The sequence below is a fragment of the Lissotriton vulgaris genome, chromosome 1_1 (genome assembly GCF_964263255.1).
Source record: "Lissotriton vulgaris chromosome 1_1, aLisVul1.2, whole genome shotgun sequence".
Lineage (NCBI taxonomy): Eukaryota > Metazoa > Chordata > Amphibia > Caudata > Salamandridae > Lissotriton > Lissotriton vulgaris.
Genome location: NC_141685.1, coordinates 1,776,095,911 through 1,776,109,892, shown reverse-complemented (window position 1 = coordinate 1,776,109,892; position 13,982 = coordinate 1,776,095,911). Strand labels below are relative to the sequence as shown.

Sequence of the window (13,982 nt, the reverse complement as noted above, 5' to 3'; positions counted from 1 at the left end):
GGACCCAACACTAGGTGGCGGACTATGCACAGATATGAATGTCAGCAGCCCTACATGCCAAGAACAGATGCATACTGGTAAGTAGCATTTGCATTAACAAGGGTGTGGCGAGTGCGTCGGCCCTGAGCTTGTAAAGCTCAACCGGGATACCGTTGGGTCCCGGCGCTTTGCCAGAGCGCAACAACCGGATCGCCAAGGCCACCTCATCCACGGTCAGGTCCCGGTCCATGTCTTCTCGTTCGAGATCTGAGAGGCAGGGAAGTTCGATGTCTTCCAGAAGGGAAGCCGAAACAGACTCCGGGAGGGGATTCGCGGAGGTATAGACCCCTTCAAAGTATTCTGCGAAGGACCCAACTATGGCCGCCGGGTCCGTCAGGGACAGGCCATCCGCACCCACCAACTCTGGGACCACCCGGGACGCGAGTTCCCGTCTATCCAACCTCGCCAGGAGTTTGCCCGCCTTGTCACCCGAGTCGTATATCCTGCCCTGTTGCTCCCTGCTCAAGGCTTTCGCCGCGTCAGTGGCAGTCGCCCGGAGTTCGGACTGTTTGAGGGAGAGAGCGTGAAGTAGGTCGGGAGACGGGCCCAATGCCAATTGGGAGTTCAAGTCAGCGATATCGGACTCAAGCCGCACCACATCCCCGTCCCGCCGACGGCGGGCCTCCGCAATCAGGGAGAAGGCCTCGCCACGAAGCACGGTTTTAAAGGCCTCCCAAAGGGAGGCGGTTGAGTCGACGGAGCCAGTGTTTTCGGCAAAGTACCGGTCCATAGCTTTAGCCAGGAGTGCTCTGGTCTTCGGGTCGCGGAAGTACCATGGGTTAATGGGAGCCACCCGCGTGGACGCGGGTATCTGAAAATCAAGAGACCCAAACCGGGGAATGATCCGAAATACCCCTAGCCAAGAGACGCGCGGTGGACACAGACTGCGCCTGGGCAGCCGGGGTGAGGACGTAATCTATTCTAGAAAGGCTACCCTGGGCACCCGAGAGGAAAGTGTATTGCCGCTGGGTGGGGTGCAACAATCGCCAACAATCAACCATCCCCATGGAGCTCAGAAAATCAGGTAGCCAGGACTGAGAAGGACGTAGGTCTCTGGATGGGAAGCGGTCCAAGTCTCCCGAGACTACGGAGTTGAAATCACCACCCATGAGAAAGAATCCCTCGGGGAGACCTAAAATGGCGCCACCCAGATCTCTGAAAGTAGTCTCCTGCAGCCCCGGGGGAATATAAACCGAAACCAAAACTAGTGTGCGACCCTCCCATTTGCCCACCACAGCCACGTATCTGCCTCTCTCATCCGCAAGCACAGACTCCACCTCCAACGGGAGGGACATGCGCACCATAATACCCACCCCTCTGGATCCCGAAGAGAACCCCGAATGTGCCACCATTTTGAATCCACGTCTGTTCAAAGCTTTGCAAGCGTGACCCACAAGATGGGTCTCTTGCAAAAAAAACCACATCAGGTGAACATCGTTTGAGCATCTGTAACACGACCCCCCTCTTAATGCGGTCACCCAACCCGTTCACATTCCAGCTCAACAAGTTAAGAGATTTACCCCCCATCATCAAGGACGCTCCGCCCCTCCCCCCCCACCCGCAATGGCGCCCACAATGATAACATATCAGTCCAGTAGATCCTCAGCCAGGACAAAGAGTAAAGAAGTTGAAAAAACACACCCCAACTACCCACCACCCTGCACCCCTGCATTAGACTATAATCCACCCCAACTAGCAGTGTGCCTGTCGCCCCTTAACTAATCTACAAAAAGCCCACAGAGGAGAAAGGAGGCATCCCATCCCCCCCGTCATCCCCCATATTATTAACAAAACAAGGCAAAACAATAGCAGCAATGTCTAAAGCCGATGTCCCTTACGGCAACCCAGCACTCAGAAAGTCAAGCAAATAAACAATTATTCCTGTGCTTCCGCGCCTCCGGTGGTCTCCTCCGTCTGGTCAGCCGGCTCATGTCGATCCTGGGGCAGGGTATCAAGCCAGTGTCCCACCTCGTCTGGAAAGTCAAAGAAGAAGGTCCGGTGGTCACGCTCGATGCGGAGTTTGGCAGGATATAGCATGGAGTAACGCAGGCCCATCTCTCTCAGTCTCCGTTTCACTCCCGTAAAACTCTGGCGCTTTTTCTGGACTGCCTGAGTGAAATCCGGGAAGAAGTTCACCTCAGAATTCTGGAAGCGTAAAGGGCCCGCGGTCCTCGATGCCTGCAGGATAGCGTCTCTATCCCTATAGTTGAAGAGCCTTGCGATGATAGGGCGAGGGGAGGCCCCCGACTTCGGCGGCCCACCCGGTATCCTGTGGGCCCTTTCCACCGAAAAGAACTTACTCAGGCCCCCCGGCGCCAAGTTCCTAACCACCAGGTCCTCCACAAAGAGTTCAGTCGAATCCTCCTCGGCCTTCTCCGGCACCCCGGTGATGCGAACATTTTGGCGCCGCGCGCGGCCTTCGAACTCGTCCAGTCGGCGCGCCAGCAGTCCATTTGCCATCTTCAGGTCACGCACCTCCGTCTGAATGTCGGACACATCAGTGACCAGGCTAGAAGTTTTAAGATCCAGCGATTTCACCCGGTCGTTAGTCTTCCCGAGGTCGGTCCTGATGAGGTTTAACTCAATCTTCAGAGAGTCAACTTTGTTGGACAGTTCCTCGCGGAGAGTGTGCATCTCCGTCTTCACCCCTGTTATCGCACCCATGACGTCCCGAAGTGTTATTTCAGAGTCGTCCGGTGATTCATCCCTTCTCGAGTCTTTAGTGCGGCCCGTCAGTCCCGGTGATCCCTTAGACTGGGAAAATCGCTCAGGAATGGTGGATTGGGACTGGGATGGTTTTCTGTTGAGCCGCTGAGACTTGCCTTTGTCCGGGTCTCCTCTGCCCGCCATGTTGGCACTCACGGGCCGGGCGGGCAACAGGGGCGAAGAAGCCTCGTACAATATGCGCAATGCCCACAACGATAGTACCAAGGTCCGGTGTCGAGCCCGTGCTGCGAGGCGCTCAATTATCAGAAGCAACCCTCGGGGGAACGAAGCGCAGGCAGGGAGGCACCATGGGAGGACACCACTGTACCCTTCGACGGTCGCCAATGACGCGGGCAGGGCCTCCGGGGTCCGTCGAGCTAACTGAGTCCAGGAATGTCAGATTTTCATTCCGAAAGCGGGTGCCGCATCAGGACCGGCTTAGCAGTCGATTCCCACAATCGTGGGACAGGATGGGTAGCAGGATTATTGCGGAGGATCGGGAGGTCTTCGGAGCTCTGAGCTCACGCGGCCATCTTAGTCGCCGGCGAAGCTCCTCCTAGATATTATTGTTAAGTGCAAATTCTTTGTTTTTGTCAGTTCTGTTGCCCTGATGAAGTCATAGGGTCAGTGTTCCAGAGACGAAACACGTGTCTGCTTTCTGGCTACATTATTTGTGATTTCAATCAACTTAACAAGAAACGTCATTCTTTGAAATCTCTGCAATTGTGTAGAAAAAAGAAAGAAAAATAAAAGAATACATGTTTGTGAATTTCTGAAAATCTGATATATTCTTGGACTGCCTTTTTTCTCTGAATTTATATATTCTAAAAACATTATCTGTGCTCGGGAACAATACTTTGTTTATTGCTTATTCACTGTGTTTTACACAGAGGATCATTTGGAATGTCGGTGTCCGTTGCTTTTTGTTCCCTGGAGCAATTTGTTATGGGATCTGTTATTAGTGTGTTGGCTTTGCGCAAGGTATAACCTAGCCAAGCTTCCTAGTTTATTTCTTATTTTAAGGCCAGCTACTTTCTTCTTTTTAAATTGAGGTTTAGATTTAAATTTCTTATATTTTGATATAGTCTGTAGTACAATCTGTATCTCTGAGCCTTGTTCACTCTTCTGGTCTGTGTTCTGATAGTCCTTCCCTCTGAGTTTTTTTGATGAACCCTGAAAGGAACAAGAGGAACCTTTATCAGTATCCTGATTATTTAATATTATCACGATTTCTACGGTCATTTACCACCTTTTGGGAAGGCTCCTGCCGAGGAGATCCACCCCTTGATTGTTATCTATTCTTTCTATTATTTTGTTGTTTTCTATCCCATTTAGTTTTTGAAGAATCAGGTGCTTGCTAGGTGTTATCCTTTTCAGGACTATCCATTTTTCATGGTTTTATAGGTACAGCTCCCAAATTATCTCTACCTAATTCGGCGTATGTACCTTCTATAATTTTAGGTAATTCTCGATCCTGTTGTGCAGGAATGCAATCCCTCAGGCGTTAGCGTATAGCCGTGCTGAGGCGTCCCCCTTTTTAAGTTTGCTAAGATAATTGTACATACCGGGGAAAATTACCTAATAATTTCATCCCTAAGTTCAGAGCAGTTTCTGCTCCATACTCATTCTGTATTTCTTAATACTTCTGGTATCACTGCTATTGAAGGGATGCCATGAGTCCTGGTATAGTTGGCAGTGAAAACTGTATCCCAAGAGGTACAATCCTCTATCAGTGGAAGCTATCCCCATTGGAAAGGAAATTGTCAGTATTCTTTGGTATTCTTGTGGGCCTGTTTGTGGAAACACTGCTTCTAACTGTGCTTTTTTCTGTGGCATCCAAAATGGCATTTGTTCATGTTAAGTGGACATTCTTCCCGTAACTGTGTTCAGCGTTTGTGGGATGATTTTAGTTGCAAGCCCATGAAGTTGCCCTGCTGGTGTAAACCTTGTGGGTTGAAGTGTGAGCGTTCTCATAACAAACTGTTACATTTCTGTAAAGTTTTATTACTACTTTAAGTGTACTTAAGTCTGATATTAGCAATGTTTCAATTTCTGGATGCGGTGTGTCAGCAGCTAAGACCGGCCAAGTTGCTCCATGTCTGCTGAGCGGCTCTAGTCTTACTTTATCTATAGTGTGGTGGAGGGCGCATTTAAACCAGTTTATATGCTCCTGGTAACTAAGCGGAACTTCAGTGTCCTCGTATGGACAAAATTAGTCTGGTGTTTCATCTGGAGTGTAAGAGTGAAATGTGGTTGTGCGTGCTTCTGCTGGTGGGAATTTGACCCATGAATAGAATACCTCTGTCCTGTATGACCCCTGTGCCTGAATCACAAATGTAACAGTCCCACCTAGTAGTGGATCTCTGAGAAAGCGCGAATAAACTACTACTATTTGATTGTTAAATAAGAACCAAACCAACAGCGACACCATGTTGTGTAGTTCCTATAAATGTATGTAGGATCTGCTCGTTTTGACAACATAAACTATGGGATTGGTGTCCAGACTGATTCCAGACACCCCCACAGAATGTTTGCCTGTACACCAGCTAGCTCATAGTGCCACTATGAAGACCTCTTACCAAGGAGCAAATAGTTTCTGGCAACTATCAAACATGACAACCCTGACCCATCAGGGATCGTGGAAACAGTACAGTACTTTTGTATGTCTCAGAGAGATGCACAGAATAAACAATGGGGACTTTTTCAATAAGCATTTATAGAACCAGCGTCATTTTAGTGTTAAATACTTGTGCTGCAACAACCATAAGACAGAATCCAATATATATGAGTATAACCCCTTCGCTGCGTTCGTCAGCCAACGGCCGTTACGAGCACTACCTCCGTAGTGATGCACGCATCCGTTGGCCGATGCGGCCCTGCCCACTCCGCTAAACCGCTACACAGCGGCGATATTGCCGGCGCGGGTAAGCGGATCAGCACCAACAGAGTAAATAGATGGTAGAATTCTACCATAGTGCTAAAACAGTGAATATGTGCAGGCATTTCAAAACATAACAGTAGTAATGCATACTCCTACGATGCTAACCCGAACTAGATGTACCTATGTGTACCTAGCATGTATATAGGTGTATAGCCAAGAATCCCCCTAGGAAAAGGGCCAACCCCATTACCTGATAAGAGAGAATGAAGGACCCTGTCTTGGTCTTGAGGTGGGCACCCCTCGAGGGTAGTCAGATCACTGCGTGCTGGATTATCTGCATGCAAGGACTTCAGTGCCTCGTGTCAGCATGGAATTCTTTTTGTCTACTGCCTGGCCCAGCGAAGATGTGGTGCTTATATACCCAAAAGGTTCCCTCGGGGTTCTACCTTGCTGTGTCATGTCGGCCGATGATGACGATAATGATAACGCTTATACAGAGTTATTATGCAGAAGATGGTAATCCTGCTATGATTCTAAGAATCCTCATACATAAGAAATAAAGGCTGGTTTTCGGAGAAAACCACACTACATTTATGCATCACCTAACTAGCAAAAAGATCCGTACTAAATCCGTTTTGTAGTACAATGGTGGGGTAAATGTAGGTGAAAGGTTAGACTACCCAGGCCTATATTGGGTTACATTGGGAATCATAACAATAAATGTTGTTGTTAAGATTTGTAGAGTGAACTATCATCCGGGAGAGCATCCGGATGCTGAGCAGGCGTGAGCCTAGCTAAGTATGAGGCTTAGTAGGATTACTGTGGAAACCAGGTCTTCAGCATCTTGAGGGATTCAAGAAGTGAATGGGCCTTTGTGTAGTAGCAAGTTGTTCCATGCTTTAGGAGAGATGTAGAAGTAGATTTGACTGCCAGATGTTGGTTTTCCATATGCATGTGATCTGTTCGAGTAGGAGTCTGGGTGAGCTCGGAGCTGTCTGGAAGGTTTGTGAAAGGAGATCCGACAGTTAAGTTATGCTGGGCCAGTGTTATGTAGTACCTTGAAAGTGTGGATGAGGAGTTTGAATTGTGCTATTTTGTGTTTGGGGAGCCTTTGAATCTCCTTCAGGTGCGATGTGGTATGATGTGAGTGCGGTGTGGGAGGTTCAGAGTGATTCTGGCTGCCAAGTTTTGAATGGTCTGCATCCTTCTGGTGAGTTTTGTTGATACTAGACTTGAGGGTGTTCCCATAGTCCATATTGCTTGTGACAAGGGTATGCATATAACAGTTTTTCGGGTGCTGATTGGAAGCCATTCGAAAATCTTACTCAGCCTCTTTAGGGTATGGAAGCATAAGACTGTCACTGTGTTGACCTGTGCGGTCATGTCAAATTTGCTGTTGACGATCCCGAGGTTCTTGGCATGTGTGATGGCGTTGGTGTCGGTCCTACTCCTGTGGGTCAGCAAATGGAGGCCCATGGTGAAGTGCTCTTCCTGAATATCATGGTTCTAGTCTTTTATCCTTGTTGAACCTTTTACAGTTTTTCTTACTCCAGTGGGCAATTTCAGTTATGCTGGCATGTAACTTTTTCCGAGGTTTGGGTGTCTTGTCCGTGAGGGAGAGAATGAGTTGTCTCATCAATGTAGGAGAGGACGTTGATGTCATGAGAGGATGATGCTCTCTGGAGCGATCATGTATGCATTGAAGAGTGTTGGGCACCAGGAAGATCTTAGCATAATTCCGCAGATGAGGTCCTGGCGTCTGAGGGGTATGATGTCAGGCTGACTGACTAGGTCCTTCCAATCAGGAAAGGGCAGATCCATCCTAGTGTGTGTCCTTGCATTCTGATGCCATTTAGGCGTTGGATGAGGATGTGGTCGCAAACCATGTCACACACTGCAGAGAAGTCCAAGAGAATGAGGTCTGCCGTTTCTCCTCTGTCCACAGGCATGCGGCAATGAGGGCAGTTTCCATGCTGTGGTTGAGTCTGAAACCAGACTGTGTGGAATTTGTAGTCATTGATGTATTCACGGAGGTGTCTGTTGCTTATATTTATGTCTGTTGCTTATATTTACTAACACATTGACCAGGAATGTTAGCAGGGCTATTGGCGTGTAGTTGAGCTTTGAAGGATTTGTGGAGGATTTCTTCAGCAGTCTGAGGACAGCTGCGTGTTCCAAGTGTCTGGGAAAGTCACAAAAGATGCGGAGGCATTCAGAATGGGTGTGAGCAAGACGCTCATGGGTTGCAGTCCTCTAGAATAGATGTGGTGTGTGCAAGTGTCCAACTGGGCCCCTGAGTGGATGAGAATATTCCCCGTCGTCTAAGTGGGAGTCCCACGGTAAATAACATAGCAATGTAGCCATAACACATATACATAGAGAAAGCAAAACCATAGAGTTTTTCCTAGATAGATAACTATCATTTCTATGATATATCTTAGTCATTATGTTTTGGTCCAAATTCCTGCCAATCAGGCGTCAGCACCCTCTTAGAATGTTCTCCTCAGAGGCTCAGGCCCTCAGATTTTCTACCACACGTCGTGTGAAGGGAAGTCTCCCTGAGCTGTGCTCAGTTTCTCATCTTTTTCTCTCAGGAATTCAGTTTTAGAATGTTTACCACCAAGAAGTCCCGCTTTTGACCTTCTGGTTCCTGTGGAAAGCAGAGACTTCATTCTGAAGACCCTCATAAAAAGTGTATATACTGCCTGTATCCTTACCATCAAGTTAAGGATTGCAAGATATGTAGAACTTTCTCTCAGAAATCCTTGAGACAGAGAAGGCAGTCTCCTTCTGTGGCTACAGAAGTTGAAAACTTCAGAAAACCCTGTCTCTGATGTGGAGAGTTTGTCTTCCATCAAACCTTATTCATCTTTAAAGAGAACAAGTGAACATCAGAAGACATCTCCTAAACCGAAAGTGATGAAGAAATATAACCAGGATCAGCCTTCCACTTTTGAAGACTTCCACTTCAAAAGGGGTGAGTTCCCACCTCCGAGTCTTCCTACACAGATGTGACTCTCAGGCGTCTAAGACCCCATCTGCGCAGTTTTTACCTCAAAAACTGCTCATCTCCTCGACTACTTCATCGCCGCTTCCCCCGTTGACGAGAGCTGCCGTTGTCGAGTCGACTACTTCGGCATCATCATCTATGAAGACGGCCATGATCCTGTCGTCTGCTTCTTCGCCATCGACGATTGTATCTGTTAAGGTGAGGCCTATCTTGTCGACTATACCTCTGATATAGACAATATCATCGAAGCAGAAGAAGATGGCTTTGTCGACCCTTGCTTTGCCGTTAGCTGCGGCCTCGTCGCTGGTGTCTCGGTCGGCGGTGTCTCGGTCGGCGGTGTCTCGGTCGGCGGTGTCTCGGTCGGCGGTGTCTCGGTCGGCGGTGTCTCGGCCGGCGGTGTCTCGGCCGGCGGTGGCTCGGCCGGCGGTGGCTCGGCCGGCGGTGGCTCGGCCGGCGGTGGCTCGGCCGGCGGTGGCTCGGCCGGCGGTGGCTCGGCCGGCGGTGGCTCGGCCGGCGGTGGCTCAGCCGGCGGTGGCTCAGCCGGCGGTGGCTCCGGCAGCGGTGGCTCCGGCGACGATGGCTTTAGTTCCACTGAAGTCTTCAAGTTCGCTTCTTCATCGACGCCATTCATTTTTGCCGATTAAAACCCCTTCTCAGCCTCCAGCAGAGTTATTTTCTGCAGATGATGAAGATTCTGAGGATGATGATAGATTCAGGGCGGCTCGAAGTCCTTCGGAACTGCTCATAAAATGTCAGGACTCAGATGAGGAGGAAGACCTAGAAGAGGAAGATTATTCAACATGTGGAACGCAACCTGAGCCTGAACCTTTCATGACACAGATGCCTTTGACGCTTATATCTAATCTACAGTATATGCTGGATGATTATAATCGCCGTTTTCCGAGGTCAGTACAGACCTCTCCAGCACCTCAACCACTTACTCAAGCCACTAAAAACCCATTGGTGACACCTTCTGAATCAACGACCAGGACACAACAACAGACCCCTCATGTTTTACAGGAGGGCGATGATGATGGTTAGAGAGAAGAGGGTGAACTGGATGATAGATCCATACTTTCTGAATGGGACAATTGCCAAATTCAGACGCCATCCCCCACTCCAGCTCCTCTAGATTCCCCAACAGTAGACATTGGCAGTTTTCATGCGCTCATGGAAAGTGCAGCGAAAAGATTCCAACTTCCCATGACGATAACCAAAGAAGATTGCTTTATATATATATATATATATAAGTCTCAAAAACAAGTGTGCTCTATACCCATCATCGATTTCATTTGGCAAGAAGGACTTAAAATCATGCAAAATCCTAATTCTATTCCAGCCATTCTCCCGAAGGCTGGACAAAAAGTACAAGGCACCCGCAAATACACCTGCTTGTTTAATTTCTCAGACCAAGACTGATTCCATCATTACTCGGGCAGCACAGCGCCGATCAAGAAATTCTTCATCTCCAATATCCTTACCACCTGACTGTGAAGGTAGGCGCCTTGATGCTATAGGCAAGACATTTTCAACAATGGCAGCAACAACAGTCCGTGCAGCCAATACAATGGCCATTCTTGCCAGGTACGACCGGCAAATGTGGTCGGACATTTCCGCTCTAGTTCAATTAGTACCAGCATCTTCTAAGGCAGAGGCATTGAAAATTCTTCATGAGGGAGAAAAGATTTCTTCTGAAATGATTGACTGCTGTATCGATGTCTCTTCCACTGGTTTCTGCCTTGTTGCTGGGGCTGCGGTTCTCAGAAGACGACGCTGGCTAAAGACCACGTCTTCATCAAGCGGTACAAATAAAAATATTAGACATGCCTTATGATGGGGAATATTTGTTTGGCCAACATACAGATGATGCCCTTCAAACAATAAAGAAAGACACCGACAGCCCATGCTCTTGGAACTCTCCAATTTAAAAGGCAAACTTTTCAAGGCGCAAGAGGTCGTGGGTCCTCTTCCTCCTTTCGAGGTACTTCCGGTCAATATAAACAAGGGCAACAACGATATTCCTCCCAGAATCAGCCATCGTACAGGCAGCAACACTTGTTGCAAACAATACAGAGGTAAATCCTCTTACTCAGGAAAGGACTCTTCCAAGAAACAATGACTTTATTCACAAACCATTTCTAGCCCCGCCCAATTTTTCACGGGTTGGAGGTTGAATCTCACACTTTTTCTCAAAATGGTAACTAATTACTACAGATCAGTGGGTCCTGGATATTGTACGCAGGGGTCATGTATTAGAATTCCTAAAAATTCCTTCCAATTCTCCACCAAGAGGTCCACCTCCAGCTCGTCTGAAGGAACTTTTAAACCAACTCACAATTCTAATAAGGAAAGGTGCGATCGAAGTGGTGCCAAAACTCCAAAGGGGCAGAGGTTTTTATTCGAGGTTCTTCCTCGTAGAGAAAAAGTCGGGAGAATGGCGTCCTATTCTGGATAAGTACCTTAAACAAATACTTAAAAAAACAAACGTTTCGAATGTTGTCCCTTCAGGAGGTTCTTCCTTTACTTTCTCAAGGAGAATATATGACAACTTTGGATCTCCAGGATACTTATTTTCATCTACCAATTCTGCGAAGGCACAGAAAATTTCTCCAATTCAAAATTCTTCCTTTCGGACTTCGTTACGCTCCGCGTGTGTTCACCAAGGTCTTGCACCGGTGGCAGCTTACCTTCACCTGCAAGGAGTACAAATCTTCCCATACCTGGACGACTGCCTGCTAAAGGCACAGTCATTTGAGCAGGCTTCCAAACACACTCAAATCTGCAAGACCCTCTTCCAATCCCTGGGCCTTACATTCAACATGGAAAAGTCTCAATTTCTCAGTGCTCAAAACAGACTGTTCTTAGGAGCCATTCTAGACACCAAGCTAGCAAAAGCCTTTGTGTCGCACGAAAGACGTCTGCGTCTTCACAACTTAGCAGCCTCCCTACTATTAAAAGAGTCCGCTTCTGTCCGACAGTTGAAATCTTGCCGGCTGAAAATGAGACCTATTCAGGAGGAGTTTGACAAACAATGGGCTCAAGTTTCAGGAACCTTCAACGATGTAGTCCGGATCACATCTCGAATGAAGAAAGGTCTCTTGTGGTGGACTCTCGAAAAGAATGTCTCTTCAGGTCGTCCGTTCCTGATGGATGCTCCAAGCTACACTCTCACAACAGATGCATCTCTAGAAGGCTAGGGTGTGCATCTTTAGGGATTAACAGTAAAAGGAAAATGGAACAGTCAACAACAGACCTGGCTCATCAATCTACTAGAATTGTTGGCCATTTATCTAACTCTAAAAGTGTTCCGTTCCATCATACAAGAAGCATCAGTGTTGGTTCGAACGGACAACACAACGTGCATGCACTACATAAACAAGGAGGCACACGTTCCATCCTACTGTCCCATCAGGCTCAGCAGATTTGGGATTGGGCAATTCAGCATCAGGTCATCCTTTCAGCAGTGCATGTTCCGGGAGCGTCAAACAATCTTACAGATTCTCTGAGCAGGTCTTCTACAACCAACCACCAGTGGGAGTTACATCATCCCATACTGGATCACATTTTTCGGGTATGGGGTCGCCCGAATCTGGATCTATTCGAAACACATATGAACCGCAAATGCCTGTCCTATGCAAGTTGGCTTCCTCAAACAGAGTCATGCTGAAATGCCTTTCTGATGACTTGGTCGACAATATATGCCTACGCTTTTCCACCAATACCTCTAGTTCCCAGAGTTCTTCAGGATAATGTGACAAGGTTCTGTCCTCATTTCCCAATAGCTCCCAGCTGGCTGAGACAAGTATGGTTCACGGAACTCCTGCTCCTGTCACAGTGCGACACGATCATTCTTCGCCCTCTTCCGAATCTTCTAACCATGGATCAGGGCCAAGTGTGTCACCCCAACCCAGCATCTCTACGCTTACCGGCTTGGAACCTGAGCTCTATGAATTGCTGAATTTGAACATTCCTGCGGCTTGTAGGGAGGTCCCTGCAAAGGCAAGAGCACCTTCAACTGTGAAGACATACAAAAATAAATGGAAAAGATTCTGTATATGGTACAATGGTGCCCAGGTGCATCCTATACATTCCACGCCAGAGCAACTTTTGCCTTTCTTTTTACAGTTGGCAAAGTCAGGCCTCTCGTTTGCTACTTTAAAGGTTTTTCTAGCAGTAATCTCACGATTCCGTCAAGATGGCTCTAATTCTCTTTACTCTTCTAGAGTCATTCAACAATTTTTTAAAGGTGTTTTTCGGATGTTCCCACCAATTCTTTGACCACCTCCTCCTTGGCATTTAAACATTGTCTTGGCACAACTAATGAAACACCCATTTGAGCCAATTCATACAGCTGATCTTAGGCGTTTACTACTAAACCGCCTTTTCTTCTGTTTACTAAGGACTCAGTCTTACTTCGCACCAATCCAGCATTCATTCCTAAGGTGCCGTTGGACTTCCACTTCAATGAACAAGTTGTTTTAAAGAAATTTTTTCCTAATCCTCAGACACCAGCTGAGAGAGCACTTCATTCTTTGGATATTAAGAGGTGCCTTAAGTTCTACCTTCAAAAGACGGCTACTATACGTAAATCTGACCAACTATTTGTGGCCTATGGGCAAATGCGGAAAGGGCATCCAGTCACCAAACAAACAATTGCACTCTGGATATCTACTGCAATTACCTTTTGCCATCAGCAAGCGGGAAAACCTCTTACTACATCTGTTAGAGCGCATTCTACTAGGAAGGTTTCCTCGTCTACGGCACAGTTTGCTGGTGTGCCTCTTCGTCTCATTTGCAGAGCAGCAACATGGTCCAGCAAGCACACTTTTACGAGGCATTACTGTCTAGATGCTGCAGACAACGCTGACTCAGCCGTGGGACAAGCAGTCCTTCGAAATCTCTTTAAATAAGGTGAACCTCTGTTGCTTCCCTCCTCCTGCATATAAGGTACTTTCTTTTTCTTTGGTATATACTTCAATCTTTTGTGCCATTTATGGTTATCTTTACCATTATTATTATTATTATTATTATCATGAAGTGCAATGATAAGTACCTTGTATTATTCGAACTGTACTGCTCACTACTCTTATTCAAGCATATGAATCCATGAAAGACACCCCTATACTGAAGAAGAACAAAAGTTACTTACCTGTAAACCGTGGTTCTCCAGTATTGGTGTCTTTCATAGAATCACATGGGACCCACCTTCCTCCCCTCAGAGGCTCTCTTTATCTCTTGGCTCTGTTACTCTGTGCTACGAAAATATGAGGGCCTGAGCCTCTTTGCAGAACATTCTAAGAGGGTGCTGACGCCTGATTGGCCGGAATTTGGACCAAAACATAATGA

The 13,982-nt window shown here is 47.4% G+C and overlaps 1 protein-coding gene across 2 annotated transcripts in view; it reads left to right on the top strand.

Moving 5' to 3' along the window:
• The window catches only part of ARID2 (AT-rich interaction domain 2), a 1,159,914-nt gene that overhangs the window by 159,579 nt on the left and 986,353 nt on the right, over positions 1–13,982 (top strand). The gene's annotated exons all lie outside the window — the stretch shown is intronic.